We start from the raw sequence: 17,688 nt of genomic DNA on the forward strand, positions 1-17,688 counted from the left end.
TATGTCTTGCATTTGCGAGTTTGAGCTATTGGCGTTGTAAATATGTTTTACTTATGTGTTTTGGAGTGGAGTTGATGTATGTGGTGTGTAGTGGAATTATGTGTATAGTAATTATGTGGTATTTAGTGTATAGCAATTATGTGTAGTGGGATTCTGTGTTATGGAGAGTAGTTATGTGGTATAGTATTTTGTGTTGTGGAATGTTATGCAGTAGAGTTTAATTATGTGGTGTGCTGTAGAATATTGTGGTGTGATATGTAATTATGTGGTGTAGATTGTATGCATGTGGTGTGTTATGTAATTGTGTTTTATATTATGTGGTTTCTTGTTGAATTATGTGGTGCGTAATGGAAACGTGGTGAGTTGATTTGTGTGGTGCTTAACTGTGTGGCGTTGAGTGAAATTATTGTGTCCGGAATTATATGGCATGTTGTGAAGTGTATTTATGTGAATTGTTGCTGTATGGTATAGATCGGTTTTATGTGGGGTGCATTTATGTAGTAGCGAGTAGAGTGTTATTATGTGGAGTTGAATGAAGGTGTGCTGAGTGGTATTATGTGTAGTGTAATTATATATATGTTTTTGCCTATTGCAATTGTAGTTATAACAATCTAGATTGTAGCATCCACCCATGCATTGAGTCATGAAATTTGAGGGCTCTGCAGTAGTCGCAACACTGCCGAGTTGAGGAATCAAGAAACAGACATATATCAGATTAACTGTCCTACCTGTGATGTGTAAACCGTACATGCGCTGTGTAGGAGAAGAAAACCACGAGCGACTGCCACTGCTTGAGAAAGGAGGGATCGCTGCACAGGTTGTTTCTTATGATAAATGACCATGTTAATTTCCGTGCTCTCGTGTAGTCACCGGCACTTACTTTTGGGGACCAGAGCAAGATACAGAAAACAAGCATTGGCATAGCCAATAGGTCTCGCCTTTGGGACCTTATAAGTATTTAGTTATGCAGCAGGTCCCGAAGGCGAGACCTATTGGCTATGCCAATGGTTGTTGTTATATCTGGGCATGTTGAGAGGCTAGGGGACTGGGTCTCGATGTCGGGTTGGGAGCACAGCAATGAGCTACTCAATTTGAATGCGTAGGTAATACAACCGGAGGCGTGAAATGAAAGGTTCACTACCAGGAATAACAGGAAGGTAGAAAGGTAGGCTGGTTAGAAAGATAAGGAGGGGTAGAGGCAGGCATGGTGGTGAGGGGAGAAACAGATGCATGCTAGGAGAGCGCTGTGAGGGAGGGAGGCGAAATGGGAAGAGGCACTGAAAGGTGGGTCGGGTAAAGACCGTAGTGAGGCAAACAGAAGGGTAGCGAGGGGTGAAGGGTAGACAAAGAAGTGAGGTGTAGAAGAAAAAGATTCAGGTGCAGAGACAGGTAAATCAAAGATGTTATGTTATGTTATTTATACTTATAGAGCGCACGATTACCCTTGGGTGTCCTGGCGCGAAGTACTGATTACCTAGAGAAGCTGAAAGCATACTAATGAGAAAAGAGCCATGTCTTCAGGCCCTTACGAAAGGAGAGGAGATCTGGGGCATTTCTAAGCTGAAAAGGGAGCTCATTCCAAGTTCTAGAAGCGCAGAGAATAAAGCTTCTACCTCCCCAATTGTTTTTTTTTAATGAGGCGACTTGCACTTGTTTGGCCCCAGTTGACCGTAATAGTCTACCTGGAACATACCATTGAAGTTTACGTCTGAGAAACTCAGGTCCTGTTCCATTAAGAGCCTTAAAGACAATACACAATGCCTTAAAGCGTGTTCTTAGCTTTACTGGGAGCCAATGCAGTTTCTTGAGTTCTCCCTTGACGGAGACGAACTTTGGTGTACCAGACAGCATTCTAGCCGCTGCGTTCTGGACCAATTGCAACCTGTTCATATGTTGTTTTTGAACATTAAGGTATAGGCTATTGCAATAGTCCAGACGCGACATTATAAGTGCCGTCACCACTGTCTTAAGGTTGCTCTCAGTAAGGAAGAACTTAATTTTCCTGATTATTCTGAGAACCATAAAGCAGGCTGAGGTCACCATACTTACTTGGTCCCCCATAGTAAGTTTGTTAGCCATCAAAATTCTGAGGTTTTTGGCTTTTCTTGTGGGTACTGGACATAGGCTAAGGTCCTCCGGCCACCACTCCGGTGTCCACACCCGAGGATTGTTGCCAAATTTTAGGACCTCGGTCTTGGAGGAATTGAGTTTTAGACAATTGGAGGACATCCAGACCGAAATAGCACTCATACAGTCATGGAAGCGATCCCCAGACTCCTTTTCCGCTCCCTCTGTCAGCAACAACACAATTTGTGTGTCGTCAGTGTAAGAGGTGAGCTGGAAGCCAAAGGACCTGATGACTCCAGCCAGAGGCGCCAAGTAAATATTAAAAAGCGTTGGGCTCAGAGCCAAGCCCTGTGGCACCCTGCAAGGAAGTGAGAAAGGTTCCGATGTGTTACCGTCTAGGTCTACAGTTGCGATCTGTCCGACAGAAAAGATTGTAACAGTTTCCAAGCGGAACCCTTTACCCCAATTTCAGACAACTGGTCCATCAAAACCTTGTGATGGACCGTGTCAAAGGCCGCGGATAGGTCCAATAACTTTAGTACAGCATTTCCTCCCCTATCAACGGCCTCTCTGATTTCCTCTGTGGACTTTAGCAAAGCCAACTCAGTGCTATGAAAGCCTCTGAACCCATATTGCGATGGGTCCAGGGAGTTATTAAGAGAAAGAAGAGCACTGAGTTGGTTGTTCATTTCAGATGGAGAGGGGAGAATAACGCAGTCGTAGAACGAGAGAGGGCCAGGTAGAGAGAGGGAGAGGTGTGTCAGAGACAGGTAGAGACAGTTGAGGAAGAGGGAATAATAAAGACTGAGGTAGACAGGTGAGGTAGAGGGGTGCTATGATATAAAGGAAGTGCAGAGATGTGTCAGAGAGATGTTACTGAAGAGGAATAGGAGTAGAGGTATTGAGAAAGGAGTAAGGTACTAAAAGAAGTAAGGGGATGAAAAGAGGTAGAACGAGTGGAAGGGGAGAGAACATGTTGAAGATGAATAGCAGGGTAAAGTGAGCGATCAGGCAGTGAGTGTGATGAGTGGGATACAGAGGGTTATGTGGCAGTGAGTGTGAGATGTGGGGTACAGAGGGATATGTTGTGGCAGTGAGCACGAGGTGTGGGGTACAGAGGGATCTGTTGTGGCAGTGAGCACGAGGTGTGGGGTACAGAGGGATATGTTGTGGCAGTGAGTGCGAGGTGTGGGGTACAGAGGGATATAAGGCAGTGAACGCAAGGTTTGGGGTACAGAGGGATATAAGGCAGTGAGGTGTGGGGTAGGCACGCAAGCACACCACAGGAAGCAGTGACAAGCAAAGGTGACTGCAAGAGCACTGCTAGGAAGAGACATGCGAGACTGCTGCAACTCAAGCACTCATGGACTGCTTAACCAAAAGGGAAAAAAGCAGTTCAAGTAAGCAGTGGAAAGGCACAAGTAATAAGGCCGTGCCACCAAGGGAGAGAGGGTAGAATAGGAAGTCAAAGCTATACCAGGCAATGAATAAAAAGCAAGCCAATGTGCGACAATAAAGACGGATTTAAGCGATGGGCAGGCGCTAGGCCCGCTGCAAGGTCACCAGGTCTTCCACAGACAAGCGAGATCTAATATGCAGCTTGCTGACAGCCATTACCTCCACTATGGTGTTAATCGCGTTAAACGTTGTGCTTCAAAATTCTCTGCAATCATTGTATGAATCAGTAGGGACATGGGGTACCTGCTTACAGAACTGTAGGCTGGAGGAATTTAATGCCTTGTGATGTTCAGAGACCTTATGCTGTTACAGAAATAGCGTTACTTACTGTTACACCTTTCCTGCGAGTATTAGTCTATACAGGGAAATAAACATGCCGCAAATGTTGAGAAATAGCACGAGCCAGCTGCAGCCCGCAAGCGATTTTCTTTTCAAATGAGCGGGGTGGGAACAGAAGCTATGGGGACAGGTACAAGGGTCAGCAGGAGACACCCAAAAAAATGAACGCGAAAGCAACATTTAGTAAGGGCGTGGGGCAGTCGTTGGGGTATGCAAAGGGATAGAGAAACCCAAGCGGTGGAAGCGGAGATGCCAGAAAAGCGATGGAAATGAGGAATAACTTAACAATATCAGACTGTCGCTGTTACACTTTAAAAAATTGGAAATGGCAGCAAGCACAAAAACCTTCAAGGTTTCAGCCATTTTCTTTTGTGGTTTGAAAATAGTTAAAGCCATTGACTGCGTTATAGGGAAGAATGTATTTAGGCTGAGCGCCGCCCCCCACCCCAATATAGTCAATGTGAGCAGGAGGAGAGCCCGGGAGTGGTGCGTGCATGCGCGCGCAGTCTGCTCATTTTCAAAGCACATACTCGTGCTTGTGGCGTGCCCCTGCGCGCTCCCGCAAGGTGGATACGCCACAAGCACGAGTGTGTGCTTCAAAAAGAGCAAAGCGACGGCTAAAGGCCCCCCTAAGCAGCGCATGCACGCTGCGTAGGCGATACCTAAAATACAAAGCGGAAACAGGGAGGAAGACAAAAAAGGAAACCTGTCACAAAGGGAGAAAGCAGAGACCTGAACAAGTGCGATAAAGGGACAGGAGTTGTATGATGGATTAAAGAGGACCACCAGCCTGGTATTCAGCGTGCAACATTTAATTGCAATGGACGCGGGCTTCTGAACAGAGTTTTGGGAACGGCGCTCTGATCTGCAAATTAAGCACTGTGTGGCACCTTGTGCTAGACCAGGGTGTTCAGCAAACAACACTCTGCATGCTGATGCTGTTGAGCTTATGTTAATTGTGCTAGAGGCTGAACTAACACTCCCAGCATGCAACATGCCCTTGGTTTAAAAGCCAGGAGTAGAGACAGGGTCACTTGGCAAGAGATCAGATGGCTGCTATGGTGATGAAGGGATGGTACGAGTTAAGCAGAACCGAGACATTCTCTCTGGCTATCCTGCCCCAGCCCCATTTGAGAGATATACCAAGGTTACTCTTTTGATAACACAGGAGTGTGCCTGCAGCCTCCCTGTGCTGTAGAAGGTGGCAGGCGGATTTCTGAGCAGGATCTTCTCCCTCAGCAGGTTACTGCCATAGGCGAAATACAGGAAGCATCCCTGCCCCTACCAGGGCACAGGCCAGCAGCTGATGGAGTCGGAAAGTTGCTTGCACCCATGTCCATGTTCCCTGGCCAGAAGGTACATAGTGCCTCTAGGTTGAGGAACAACAGGCGAAACATGGCAGGTGCGCGCACACACATCCCGGGGTTCCATCCACCCTAGGACTCAAGGGTGACTCAGGAACTGTGGCTAAGCATGAAAGGCACACCCCCTGATGTTGTAGTGCAGGCCCGGTGGTAGCATGAGTCAGCTTCTTAAACAAGCATTTGCAATGCAATAGGTCTCGCATTTGTGAGAGTTAGAGCTATTGCCGTGGTAAATGACAATGTTTTTTACTTTTGTGTTTTGGATTGGAGTGGATGTATATGGTGTGGAGTCAAATTATGTGGGTTACATTGGAATTGTTAGTTGTGGAATTGTGTGGCGGTTAGTGTATTTGTATAGTTGAATTATGTGGTGGATAGATGGATTGAGAGCTGCAGAGAATAGATAGAAAGGAAGATAGAGAGGCATAGGAAGTTTGTGCACGAAGTGGTGAATGAGCTTGAAATAGACAGGGGAGCAGAAAGACTGTGTGAGAAAGAGAAAGAAGTGAAGAGCAGGTCACAGACGCATAAAGAGGGAGCGCAAATCAATTTCACGTAAAAATCGAACCAATATTCTGATTTACCAGCCAAGTGAGGTTTTGCAACACTGCATGCCTTCAGATGTGTCATTTGAGTTTTAATAAAGATTAAACCCTCTACAATGCTTGTCAAATCAAAGTTCACAGAAAAAAACAGATTCCATATCCTCCAGTAGATTGCGCCCGTCCCATGCTTTGAACTGAGAACATAAATGAATTGCCGTTTACATGGTGTGGGACACTGGCTCCCCGATGTTAGCTTTTGACACACATTGTCGTTTTCTGCAGGGAGCGCCCTCCACTATCAACAATAATGAGGAAAAACAGCAGGGAGCAGCCGGCACAGCAGTGCCTTCACGTTTCATATGAGGGGGGGGGGGAACTGCAGTATGCAATAATTAGCCCCTTACGAGGTCTGTCAGCCTGACACGCACGTCTCACATCTGGTTACTTACATGCCTTACAGATGCTGACCAACTTCTAAAAAGAAAAGTAATGGCGTTGTAAATGACAATGTCTTTTTACCCCCTGTTGACCCCCGCATACAGACATACATAGAAACTGCACTACAAACTGGCACACATGCATGCACATGCTGAGAAACACACGCACCCCGAGCGACAGACACTAATACATAGAGGCACACGGGTGCACCGAAGCACATGATCACACACGCAGGCACACTGAGTCAAAGGCATACTGAAGCTTTGGGTCTGAATGGCTGAAGCCCGGTTCCGCTACAGACATGACAGTCTACTTCTTGAAAATGCGAGTTATATAAGTATATTAAAAGAAAGTTGTAAGTATTAAAAAATTTTTTTTTAAAAAGTGTCTAAAGTGACCCACAGATTTTTACTGGAGCGCTCTATTGAGACAGCGTTTTCCTTACTTGACTTTTCAGGACAGCAAGCTTTGTCACCTTGGCTTTGATGGAATTAATGTGGAATTGATCCTCAGCTGGCTTGTATTCGCGTTTTGTTTTCTTGATTGTTTCACTTTAAAAGCATTGCGCTTTCCCTCAAGGCTGCAATTTCCTAGTAACAGCGTGCTGCTGCGTTTTCGGCCTCGAGAGATCATCTTTGGTGCTTGGAAATAAAAATGTGCTTTGAGTAGGAGAATCAAAACAGTGCTTTTAAAATGCAAACGTATCACGACAAAAATTGTAAGACGCGTAGTTATAAAATATATTATTTTTCACCAGATTTAATTTGAAATTGAAAGTACCTGCACCTCACAGCACTATGGAAGTATATTTAATGGGAGACTACAGGCACTTTTCAGGAAATCGGTACTCTAAAAAGTGAGTACCTGAATATATATATATAAGCTCTGCAGAACACTGAATGCCATACGAGGTAACCCATGCTGGGCTATACAAGAGAAGCTGCAGGGAGGCAGAGGCGTGCACGCATGCGTATGCAAATGACTAATGTGCAATGATTTGGTAGTGACGTTATTTCAAAGAATACTTCTATTGAAGGGTGAGGGAAGACGGAGGTAAGAGGGTGGGGAGGGGTTGTCAAGCTTGAACTAGGGGAGAAAGAGCAACATTCAGAGGCAGGTGCAAGCGGGGAGCGACAATATGGATGTGGCATAACAACCAAAGCTGCCAACTCTGGAACTCGGTATCCTGGTTTGAATCTTGACGTCGGCTCAACATCCCGGGCAAATCATTTAAAATAATCTCCACATGAATGAATGTGCCCTTGTGTAATGTAACTGGTGCTCATGTAAAGCGTTTCAATACGCACTCTTAGTTACTGTTTCCACAGGTAAACAGTAACCAAGTTACCCAAGTAACTAGGTACGTTCTAATCTTACTGACCTAGTTGTGTCATTCACCAGTGTAAACAAATCCTCGGATAAAGATTTCACGCCCCAGTTTTCTTATAGTTAAGAAGTTGTTAGAATCAAGTAATCTGCAGTAAGCGCTAACACCTTCCTTTAAAAGAGCCTTACAGTGAATGACGTCACAATAGATCTCTAAATCTCAGATGACATCACAAAACAATAGAACATTCCAGAAGCCTATTGTTGCTGTTCATTTTTTTAATGTAAACTCGAGGGCCCCTTTAACCAATATTTCACAGATGTATGCAGGGCAGCCGTCTCTGCAAATAAACATGCTTGCCTTCTTTCCAAACTCACTTTTGCTCTTTTTATCCGCATCAGAAAGATGAAAGGGTGCGTTGGCTTTGTTGGGATTCAAAATGGCTACACCACAGATGAGAGTACTGCCCTGGGTGCTTAATTCAACACGGGCTGACAGATCAAAGCACTTCACAGCAGTAAAACACTGTGCACCAAGTTGGAAAAGTACCGGTGTTTAGTTGTAAACTCGGGAAACGGGTAATCTGATGTCAGGGAGTGGGGCGGAAGACCGACCTTCCCCCTTACCCCCCTAAAAAAAAAAGTTGGGATTTGCAATGCAATAGGTCTCGGAATTGCGAGATTTTGAGCTATTAGCAATGTAAATGAAATTGCCTTTTATTGATGTGTTTAAAAAACCTGCAATAATAAAAGGCATTGTCATTCACAATACCAATAGGTCAAAGTTTCGAAAAGCGAGACCTATTGCATTGAAAATGCTTGTTTGTTGTAACTAGCACAAAATGATGATGTAATTAACTGCCACTAGTGAAATGCATAACTGGTTTCTACTTGAACAATTGATTATTAGAGATTAATCTGAGGAATCTATTTCACTTTCTTTCTGATTAACCTCTAACCGTCTCAAAACTGGAATTAATCACAACTGAAAAGCAAATCCAAACCTGTGAATCTAGAGTGATTAAGTGCAAGTCCTGGAATCTAAAGTCAGCACTGCCAGACAAAATCTGACAGACTGCAGAGCTGAGACCAACCAGTTCATTTAGGTTTTTTCAGATTACTGACGTTCCCCGAGTGTTCCGATTTCTTTTCTAACTCAGTGTACATAAGTTGTCTTAGAGTCTGCACTACAAATAAACAATAACCCATAATTTCATAGGCAACACTTTTGTGAACATCAACAAATGTGCAACTCACACAGCCTGTAAACCACAAATTACATAAGGCTTCCCTCGAGCGGTTTCTCTACAATGCCCTTGTGTGGTTTACTCGCGTCCATCTACGTCACCAGCCCGCGCTGCATAAAGGTGGCATCCTTTATCCGGAGGAAAAAAGTTGTGTTCTTTAAAAGCTAAAGGCAGCATAACTAGTTGTGGCAGTTAATGTTCAATGATAACCTCAACGGGTGAGCTGCCAAAGGATGTTTTTCTTTGGTTTACTGCCGCTATGGATTCTAAGTGGTAGTACAATGCGTGACTCCTCTCTACGCTAAATACATACAAGTTAATATTAAATTAGTCCATCCATGAGGCGATACGAGAGCGTAACTAACGCTAGACAAGCTAATTGTTTCAAATTACAGATGCTGCTACCTTCTAAACTAGCATTTACAATGCAATAGGTTTCGCATTTGCGATAGTCTGACCTATTGGCATTGTAAAGAACAATGCCTTTTATTCATTGTCATTTACAATGGCAATAGCTCAGAGTGTCGCAAATGCAAGACCTATTGCATTGCAAATGCTTGATACTACAGTGGCAGCGGAGAGTCCCGGGCGGATCATGTCCTAGTCCTGGGACCGGTGAAATAAGCCGCTGCTGCTGTCTGCTCTCAAAGGAAGTGAGCTCGGGTCTGGGCGCTGTGCCAGGCCCAGCTCTGCTGCTCAGCACCGGGGTTAAAAATGTATTTCCTGGAATGTAAAGAAGAGATATGGGCGAGGAGCTCTCCACAAGCAGTGGTTGGGGGTGGTGGGGGAGGAGTTGGGCTATTTGTATTCTGTTCCGCAACTGCAGAAATACGCAGATTAACCTTATGAGGCCAGGGAGACCTCTCACCCCAAAGCAGCCAGGATAAAAGCAGTGTCCTTGTATGCCCCTACTTCCCATCGCAGCATTTCCCGAGCTTAAGTTAGTGAATCTTATGTTAGTTCAGACTAATAACACCTCATGAGCCTGAAGACAAAAAAGGTCACAAGTCAGCAGAAAGAAGAATGAATAAACGGCAATGCAGCAGAAGAAACAGAAGAACAAGCATTGGCCGCACGCGCGCCTCGCGCTTAAAGTTAAAAAAAATGAAAAACAAGACAAGCCCGGCGGAGCGTGGCGCGCGCGCGCGCTTGGGGGCGGGGGAGCGGACCCTTTGAAGTGCTCCCAAAAGGCAGATTGCATGGCGGCACAATGCGCGTGATTGTGCTCGTGCTAGCCATGCAATCCGCTTTTTGGGAGCACTTTTCAAACCCGCTTTCTATAGTCTCGCTTTGCGATCGCTTACGCGATAGCAAGGTCGAGACCTAATAAAACCTACATAGCAACGACGATATGGATGACTTGCTGGAAGCAGGGTCTGCCTCTGACTGCAGAGCTCCCAAACACCAACGCTGAGTTAACGTTTGAACAGAGAAATAACGATTCTCATTTGAACACATCTGCTGCCTTCTTCCTAAATAGTCCTCTATTAATGCACCTAAAATACAAATGGAACTCTCACTCAGTCAGACATAAAACCCCTTTTTGCCGTTAATGATATCATTGCGCATGACGAGCACCCGCCATCTTAAATTGGGGGAATATTCCTTACAAATCATAATGGTAGAGATTTTCTCAGCGCATCGGCAGTGGGCAGAAATTAATTGTAAATAGTTGTGGTTACGATTCGCATTGGGTGGCGATGGCGGAACGGAAACAAGCGCCCTCATGCATAGCAAATGTAATGGGTGAAGAACATGATTTACAGCACAGATGCAGCCCAAGCGCTCTGGTCATATGTCCACATTGGAACATGAGCAAGCAAGATAATAAAAAAAAGTCCCCAGAGAAATACATAAACACTGCAAGCGTAAGGAGACAGTACTTGGCTGAAACACAAAGGAGGGAAAAGAGGAAGGATTGCCCAGTAGCAAGCAAGGATTTCTAGAGGACACTAGCATAGACAAATAAAAAGTAATGGCAAGCACTGTCTAGGCTCGACCTAAAAAGGAGTCTGTCCCTTTAAGAACTTGGGAGACCCCCTTTCCAGAGTGCATTGTACTGACAGCTGCCCGCCCAGAGCCAGCTCTTTTTCCAGCTCATGAGAGCAGGGCCTCAGAGCACCTGTGGGGGAATTTCACCACAAATATCTGCCTTATTTCTGTCAGGAAATGTTTTTTTCTGATGCACGCAACATCTTTTACCATCTTCTGTTTATGTTTAACATTAGTTGTGGGTGTTTGATTTATTTGTTTCAGTGAGAATGTCATCCCTTTTTTCTAAGCGCTCCTAATGTGCAATTTAACAAAAAGCAGTGACTGATGCCCACAGTGTATGCATGGTTTGTCTTCCTGCCTCACAATCTGTGGCTGAATGTGACATTTGTAAGAAAATGTCAAAAAGAACCTTTAAAAACAGGGAGGGAATCAGAGTTAAAAGCATATTCATATTAGAAGACATGATGACAGGAGGATAGAAAGGATCTGAAAAGGATCACCATAAATGGAGGTCTAGGGAGAGAAGATGAAATAGCAAAGAAAGACGACATCACCATTCCCGATGTCATCAGAGTCCGAAACCAAGGTCAATGATGTCCCTGTCGAGAGCCTCAGCTCAGACTTGCTCACTGTCAAAGCATGGCTCCACAAAACTTCAACAACACCTTGAACATGACTTGCCATCAGCGTTCGGCTATTCAAGTTCACAGATTGAAATCAATTCTCAAAAAAATGCTGTTGACCCAGACAACGTAAATGTCAAAGATGCACTGTTCACCGCTAACAGCATCCCTGTTGATGTTAAAGGAGCAGACAGTGACTATTTCACCATCACACATGTCAAAGGTGTGGGCAGTATCATCTTCAACTGATCACTCTATTCTGTCAATGTGTTGATAAGCTGGAGCAACCTCTTCTTTGGAGCTGGAACACACCTCTCTTAAAAAGAGGCAAAGAGAAGAAATAAGTTAGTCATTTTGGCTTGATCCTTGACTTACAACCCATTAAGGTGCCCCGGGTAATGGTGCTGCACAGCTCAGGGGGGTCCTGGTGTCTTCACATTTGGTGGGAGACAGATCGACCTTCCAGAGCACGGGTACCTCTTCCTGGTTGTCTGTGGTGCCGGTAGAGCTGGGGAACTGCAAGGTGGCGGACCAGACTCTGTTCTTTGGTGCTCTCAGACTTCAAGAGAGTAGCTCTCTACTCCAAGGGAGATTATAGGCGATTTTCAAAGTGCTGGCATGCTACCCAAGGCTGTGGTAGATCTCCAGCTTGCAGGAGGTTTAGGAGAGTAGGATCTGCTTCACATGGTTACCCCCACTTTTTGCTGGTGTTTCACTGTTTTTCGACTTTAGTCTGGCTGGGGCCCTGCTATTCAGGACCCCAGCCTAGCTGCTTCCTCTCTAAATTGATTCCATGTACTTTAGGTACACTCCAGATTGGATTCGGGAGTACCCTTGTGAGTCCCTAGTATATGGTATACTATGTACCCAGGGCATAGGTACCCCAGAGGCCTACCAGGGGCTGAAGCATGTATTGTGCCACCCCTGGAAAGCCCTCCAAAATGACACCACAGGTCTGCTACTGCAGCCTGGGTAAGGTGGTGCATGCACCCCTTACTGCGGTATAGGTTCACTATACCTCACCTATCACTGCACATTGAAACCTATCAGTCACCCCTACGGCAGGTCTTATCAATCCTGAAGGCAGGGTGCTTGGTTATATGTGAGAGGGTGCCCAGGCATGAGTTGAGCCCCTCTGCAGCCTTCGGAATCTCTTCTCTGGGGTTGTCAGTGTTGCAGCCTTACCATGTACTCTTAAGTGCATTATAACCCAACGGTAAATGCTAACTTTGTACTGGCTGCACGGAAACATATCGTGTTTGGTGTCAAACACCTTGGAATCATACCCCACACCAGTAACTGGTGTGGGAGTATGATCTCACCCTTCTAGAGGGAGAGTCATGACAGCACCGGTATACCTGGTACCAACTTAACAGCCCTGGCATCACAAAATGGATGCTGCAACCACATACACGGGTCTGGCCTCCTGCTGCTGACCGAAACTCCGGCAGGGGAGGCCTGGACAATAGGTTTTCTGTCACAGGGAGTTGTAACCACCTCCCAGACAGGCTTATGTGTATTGGGGCTGGGTGGGAGCACTCTCAGAGTGCTTTGAAGTCCTGCACTGAGGGCACATTTGGTGTCCCTGTGCATAGTCCAGCTCAAATCGGTTCATGGGCTTCCAGCCCCTGCTCTGTCGCGAAACTGGACAAAGGAAATGGGTGTAGCCACCCCTCTTTCCAAACCCTCCCATAGGTGGGTCCCTAGAGTTAGTCCATCCCCTTTCTTTTTTTTTTTAAACAGTTTTTATTAGAAACAAAAGCAGCAATAAAGACAGTACATTGACAGCTTAGGAGAAGATTTTCAAGAGAGTACGGCATTATCTTACTTAGCATTAATCCGGCAGAAGCCCACGGTAGCATAATTCAACAATGACAAGACCATCCAAGGTGGGTCACTTATATGTTCTCGGGTCAGGAAATTCAACCAAAGTATAACTAGTGCTGATTGTCCACAGCATGCGCCGTGGTCTCATCCACATCCTCCTCCAACACCAGAAGTCTTTCCCTCCTCAGTTCAACTGTCGGAGAGACACAAATCTCCCCCCTATACTTATTCCAACGCCCCCACTTGTGATTCCATTTACGTGGACATCCCCTGCCTTTATAAACAGTTTTTTCGGCGACCATGGCATGGCATCCCCTTTCTTAGGTATAAGTAAGGAACCCCTGGCAACAGGACTTTAGATATCCCTGGACGAAACTCTGTAGCTGAATCCTGGAACTTCGACGCTCTACTCAAGACTAGAGGACTGAAGAAATCTCTCTTGGGGTCACGGAGTGACTCCCCTGCTTGGCAGGCACCAACAAAGCATTTTGCTGGTCTGCATCTCCGAAGCTCCCGCCAGACTCTGAAGTATTTGCAGCCCAGGAAGAGAATTTCCAGACTTCTCAGAGACCGACCTGAGTCCCCAGCAAAGCTGAGACCCGCAGCCCTCGTGAGTAACGTGGAACCGGAACTCCTGGTCACCATGCACATTTGCAAGTGCATTGACTTCTCGACGTCTCTCGAAGTCGTGCTTTGGGTTACGTGTAGCCCATGCCCCAAGCACCATCTGCACCAAAGATTGTGAGCCTACACTCCACGAGTGTTCCGTGAACCCCCTTCTTGCATTTCAGCTCGAGGCTCCTTCGCGATCCCTGGTCCGTCGACTGGTGGGTCCCTGTGAAGGCAACTCCAATTTTCCTTGGGCTTCTCTGGTTGCTCCAGACGTGCCCTGACTCCCCACCACGTGGTGAGTCCCTCAGACCTTGCTGGTCTGCACCGAAGCATCTTTCTCCTTTCTGCGTGGGTTGCTGTTGCCAAGGCTTGTTGTGTCCAATCCGGGCACCGACGCTGCAGCACTCGACATCCTTCGTGGGACAGCTCGAATCTAGCTCCTGGTCGTCCTCGACGCCTCCTGGTCCTCGTGGCTGAAGAGTCAAGCTTCACCTGAAATAACCCGACTTCGGTGGGCATTCGCCTATCGTGCCCCTGGTCGCTGGCTAGTGACCCAGACTCTGTCCCCTCTGCTTTCAAATTCTTCTCGACTTCGATCCAGGCTTGGATCTCTTTGGACACTTCGCATCTTCCCGGCAGCAGTACTTCTTTGCCAGTTCCCATTGAAACCGACGACGCGACCTGACACCATTTGACACCTATGCATCCGGCTTCCCTGGGTGAGGTAACTCGAGTACTCCGGTGTTTCCATGAGTGTTGACCCTAGAACTTCCTAAGTCCAAAAGGGTTTGGTCTTAGTGCGTTTATAAGTGTCCCTAATCTTTCAAAATCTAACGGCGACTTTCCCCATAGAAGCTAACAGGAGCTCATGGCTGTGTTCTCACACTGCACACGGCCCCCGTGGGTCCCCTGTGTCACTACCTTGGGTGGTTCCTTGGGGTCCCAGCGATTCTGCAGGCTCTAGGTCTTGTGTCTAGTTAAGTTGTGGTTCTTACACCACTATTTTAGTATATGGTTTGGCTCGCCCCTAGGGCCTGACGTGTATTTGTGCTATTTTACTGTACTATTTGAAGTGTAACTTATGTGTTTTGACCTTTAGCCTCATAAAGAGACTAGTAGGGTGTGTTTAGAAATAAATACATATATTTTATATATATACCTGGTGTGGTTGCCTTTCATTTAGCCATTCAAGAGATTATAGACTGGTAAAACAAGCTGCTTTACATTCCTTCAAGACTTAGCCTGAAGGCTGCTCTCCATAGCTTCCACTAGGATAGCTTTCAATAAAGGTTGTCTTTAGCCTATCATAAATAAAAGGTTGTTTGGACTGGTGCAAGGTGCCCACTATAATTAGTGGACAGCATATACCAGGCCAACTTCTCACAGGAGGAGTCACTCTGTGGCTATTGTTGAGAGAGTTGTGAGCAGGCTGGGTTTCATGCCGAAATTTCACAGTTCATATGCAGTTCTTGCCAGGCAGTGACACTTCTTCATCCTTCCTCTCTTGATCCATCAAATCTGAGTTCTTGGGTTCAGGGGTGCCAACTAAATACTCAATTTAGGGGTATTACAGGGAGTGACAGGTAGTATCCAATAAGCTGCCTACCTTTGTGATTTCTACACCTTCTATATGTCCACATCCTGTGGGAAGTTGGCATAACCCTGACCCTAGATGGCTAATCCGCCCAGAACAAGAGGAATCTGAAACAGTGGTGTCCACATCAGCCAGTCCACCTTAGGGGTGGTGCTGGCTTGGTGTGGGACACACCTCCTAATCCTACTAATTTTCCCACCTGTCTTGCTGCCAAAAGTGGGGTCTGGACAGGGGGGTGTGCATCTCCCCTATCTGGGGAGGCCAGGGTCATCCAACAAAGGCGGTGAGGCCTTTGAAGCTTCCCGCCCTAGAATGCAGGTCCTGCAGGGAGGTAGTGTAAACACCTCCATCCAGACCAGGCTTTGTTCCAGGCCTCTGACAGTAAAGGCTCTCACTTCAGAGTGCCAGAAGCACATCTTTGGTGGCTAGCTGGTCGAGACCAGTCAGTCAACACACTAGTAGTTGGTAGGTTTTCAGGGGGCACCCCCAGGGTGTCCTGTGGGTGCATTTCTTAACTAATCCATCACTGGCAACAGTGTGAGTTTATTAAGACGAGATGTTTGGTACCAAACATCTGGGAGTACAGTGAAGCCATCATGTAGCTGAGGAACTCTTATTCACGAGTGATCATCCCATGTATTTGGTATGGATTCTCTGTGCACTTGTAATATCTAACAATTGACTTGGATAGCACAAGGACATATCCACTCACACAGTTATGCCCACAAATGCAGAATAGTGCACCCTGCCTTTGGGCTGTAAGGCCTGGTGTAGGGGTGATTGACCTATCCCACATGTAGTGTTTTGCAGGCACGACACACAGGATGTGTGCCATGTCGACTCTTCATTTTTCTCTGCACCAAGACACGCTGGCTGCAATGGTAGTTTTGCATGAGCTTGGTGAGAGGTCCCTTAGTGTGGCACAATTAATGCTGCAGCCCTTAGGGATCCTCTTTAGTCCCAATGCCCTAGGTACCAGGGGTACCATTTACTAGGGACTTACATGGATCCTAAATTATTTTGAAAATTCAGAGAAAAATAAGCACATGAAAAAGATCTCATGGATAAAGACATTCTATGATGTTGTTTCCATGAAAGAAAACTATACAGAAAGATGTTGCATGGTCAGCACATGCAGCGGTGAATTATTCAAGCATTTATGACTTCAATGAAGATTCCTAAGATGCAGAACCAGGACTACTGGTACATAACTATTCCATCAATCAACAAAATAGACCTGACTGGTTAGGACATATTAATAATTTTTTAATTTCTTCAGAAACCGGGGTAGAGTACTACTTTCTCCACCCAACTGCTGGCTTTAGTCAGTTGCCAGTGATATCCATTCCTAAATATCCCACTGCAATGAAGTGTGTTCCTTGTGGAATTCAGGCTTGAATTAGATGTTGGTGGTATGCATACACTGTCTCGATGGAGTAAATATGCCATTAACATAATTGTCTGCTGACCCGATTTATTTGTAAGCAGGCTATGGCAGTAACTACTCCATCACTGCCATAGCCAAACCTCTACCACAGCCCGATGGAGTAAGAACCAATCGGGATGGGTGGACATATAACCTTTTTATCTGATTAAAAACTTCTAGCTGCAGAATGGTGTTCAGCTTTGCATCAGTGTAGTCTGCGTCGGCATTGACTCCAACGCGCTGACATCAGTTCTTTTCTTTATGCGCCAGTCAGGATTTGATCTGGTGGTGTATTAGGGATGTCCCCTAAGAAGCCAACAGGCTTTAAACCATGTGGTGCCTGTCACAGGCATATGTCTGTAACAGATCCTCATTTGGTTTGCATCTGGTGCTTGGAGCGAAACACAACTCCAAGACCTGCGAGGACTGCCGCGCCGTCAACCCCAAGGCGATGACGGAACGGTCCCTCAAACTCCTCGCAACCTGACGTCGGACAACCCTGTGGCGCTATTGATCCCGGTTGCGCAGAAGGTCCCAGGACCGCTCATGCAGCTGCTCCTGATGATTGTCGTTTCGATTCAAGTCGACTGGGTAGTCCCATGAGAAAAATAAGTCAAAGCGTTATCCAGTATTGGGGTATCTTTCATAGATTCACATGCCTGAATCATTCCCCGTCTTCGAGATGGGAGTCCCACGGTAAAATATTCAAGCAGTGCTTAGAAAATTTCCTAGGCTATGATGGCCCTGAGCCGTGTTAATAGTAGCCTATTTTTGTCCTTTTTAAAAAAGGACCTAATGTTGGAACCTAGCCAGCTGCCAGCACCCTC

The 17,688-nt window shown here is 46.1% G+C and overlaps 1 protein-coding gene across 1 annotated transcript in view; it reads left to right on the top strand.

The window, feature by feature from the left end:
- Positions 1-17,688, top strand: part of DNAH2 (dynein axonemal heavy chain 2) — a 2,945,517-nt gene that overhangs the window by 951,239 nt on the left and 1,976,590 nt on the right. The window lies entirely within an intron of this gene.

This window comes from Triturus cristatus, chromosome 12, assembly GCF_964204655.1.
Source record: "Triturus cristatus chromosome 12, aTriCri1.1, whole genome shotgun sequence".
Lineage (NCBI taxonomy): Eukaryota > Metazoa > Chordata > Amphibia > Caudata > Salamandridae > Triturus > Triturus cristatus.